Consider the following 2,258-nt stretch of genomic DNA (forward strand, 5'->3'; position numbering starts at 1 on the left):
GCCTTACGTTGCTTCTGATTGGTTTATATTGCGTGGTGCCTTCCGTGGTTGGTTAGATTTAGGCACGGGCTGATGGATTGGTCTGGGATTGGTTATCTCGGTCAGTCAATCAGAGTTACTCGAACTACGGCAAGCCGCGAGGACCAAAGTTTATTATCATTAAAAAATAAATATAGAGTATTGAATGGGGAAATATAAGCGTGAGAAATGTCAAGTGTGGCGTGTGGTGTGAGAATGGGTCAAATTGCGTGACTGTCACACTCAAAGCGTGACGCTTGGCAGCTCTGGGCCTTTCTTTTCAATTCTGGCAGAAAACTATCTTGCCTCAAATTGATCTTTGGCTGCTCCTGATTGGATGCTACCGTCAAAAAACAAAAGAAGAAGAAATAGTAGCATCTGATTGGTCGAGAGACTGACCAGAAGTCGTCATTGTTTACGTCAAGCCCATAGACTGTTTATAAAAAAGTTCAAGCCTCACAATGGAGGTCCGGTATCATAATTTACACGTTTTTAATCACAAAATGTAATATTTAATTACTATCGTGGAGTTATCACGGTGGATTTACTGTAGCCTAGGCTACGAGGTTCTTGGGAGAGAAAAAAACCCTCTGCACTTAACGGCTGGATTGAAAACTTTCTCGAAAAGATTGTCCTGAGCCCACCGTAGATCGCCAGAAGAGTAAGCTTCTGATCACAATTTTCCCCAATAAGTTCCTTTGTGTGGTGTGGTGCGGGCTGCGGGGGAGAGCAGGGTCTCCGCCGACAGAGAGATGATGTTGATTTGAGGGGGCGGCGGAGAGCCAGTTTCCTCTGCATTCACTTACATGACAACTTGACTTGAAAAAGAAGTCAATTTTCTGCTGCTGCCTCTTCCTTTTTGGCATCTCTGCCTCCTTCTTCTCTCTGTTGTGTGTCAATGTTTTTCAATGTCAGCCATCGGTGAGTGACAAAAGCTCCGACTGACGTAACTGAAATCATCTGGCTGTAAAAGTGGGGGTGTCAAAACACCCCCATCCCCCACGGGTGCGACGCCCCTGTCTATCACACATATGAAAACATTTTCTATAGAATATATAATGCTGATAACAAAGCTTAGGGTGACTTGATAATGATGTAATTGCATAGTTTGTCCAGGAGAGTGTGCTCCGACTCCACTGTTTACAATAACCTCACCCCAGCGCAATCTCCAGGGCTGATGAGGGAAGCTAGTGCAGAAGTGCCAAAAACTGCAAGTCATCAACCGGCCACTTGGGGCTGGTTGCAGAACAGAGCAAATTCCCATAGACCCCCATCTTATAATACCCAACTTTACAGCTGTAATAAACATATTTACAGGCAGGTGCAAAAAAACGGAATCTATGGCTTTTTTCATCATTCATGATAACTGTATGGGGGGGGGTGATCCCACTTAAATCTTAAAGTTCTGCATAATTAAAGGCGTGGTCGGTTTGATTGACAGGTTGTCAACTTGGCCTCACCTCAGGCCGCTCAACTTGACCTCCTTGCTGTGTTTTAAGTTGTTGGAGCCTTTCAGACATTTTTTTTTGTACAAATACCGGACAATTAATAAGGCTTGCTGTGTAAATAATTGTATCAACTGAGCGTCCAAGACACTGGTGCTCCAGTTTTTCAGTAAGTGAAATTCTGTTATCATTTTAGTGCTAATTAGCACATCTAGTTTTTCTGGCTTGTTAGCTTAGCTAATTATCTCGTTATCTAGTTGCTAACCAGCAAGCACCGAAAAGGTGCAAAAGGTATACAGAATAGTTAGAATTTAGGGTGGTTATATTTTATACAAAGCGTGTCTGTGTGAGACTAGAAAATAAAGCTCCACCACGTTAATGTTAGTTATACAACAGTTAGTTCCGACCAAGTAATTTGATTGGACGAGAGGCATTCCATGAGTGCTGATATAGAGTACAACATCACTGGGACATGTAACAGTAAAATCACTCTGCTCACAGGTGTTATAAATATAATTATACAACAGTTAGTTTCGGCCTTGCAATCTGATTGGTCGAGAGACAGTAAAACCGTATGTATCACTCCGCCTCACAGCTGATTGCAATCAACAATCAAATCAAAACTGACGGTTAGTATCAGTTAGGTTATTCATCCACTGTCGATGTTGTACTGTATCAGAGCTGCCAAGCGTCACGCTTTGAGTGTGACAGTCACGCAATTTGACCCATTCTCACACCACACGCCACACTTGACATTTCTCACGCTTATATTTCCCCATTCAATACTCTATATTT

The 2,258-nt window shown here is 42.6% G+C and overlaps 2 protein-coding genes and 1 long non-coding RNA gene across 5 annotated transcripts in view; 2 read left to right on the plus strand and 1 right to left on the minus strand.

The window, feature by feature from the left end:
* LOC126401289 (uncharacterized) overlaps window positions 1-1,966 on the minus strand; it is a 9,772-nt gene extending 7,806 nt beyond the window's left edge. The window contains exon 1 of the long non-coding RNA XR_007571056.1: window positions 825-1,966. This is a non-coding gene — a long non-coding RNA (uncharacterized LOC126401289). The remainder of the gene's footprint in view (window positions 1-824) is intronic.
* LOC126401283 (T-cell-specific guanine nucleotide triphosphate-binding protein 2-like) overlaps window positions 1-2,258 on the plus strand; it is a 43,912-nt gene that overhangs the window by 6,317 nt on the left and 35,337 nt on the right. The window lies entirely within an intron of this gene.
* The window catches only part of dnal1 (dynein, axonemal, light chain 1), a 34,509-nt gene continuing 32,686 nt past the window's right edge, over window positions 436-2,258 (plus strand). For all 3 annotated transcript variants that reach the window (XM_050062448.1, XM_050062449.1, XM_050062450.1), the window contains exon 1: window positions 436-679. The gene's annotated coding sequence lies outside the window, so the exon portion shown is untranslated. The remainder of the gene's footprint in view (window positions 680-2,258) is intronic.

Source organism: Epinephelus moara, chromosome 14, assembly GCF_006386435.1.
Source record: "Epinephelus moara isolate mb chromosome 14, YSFRI_EMoa_1.0, whole genome shotgun sequence".
In the NCBI taxonomy this organism is placed as follows: Eukaryota; Metazoa; Chordata; class Actinopteri; order Perciformes; family Serranidae; genus Epinephelus; species Epinephelus moara.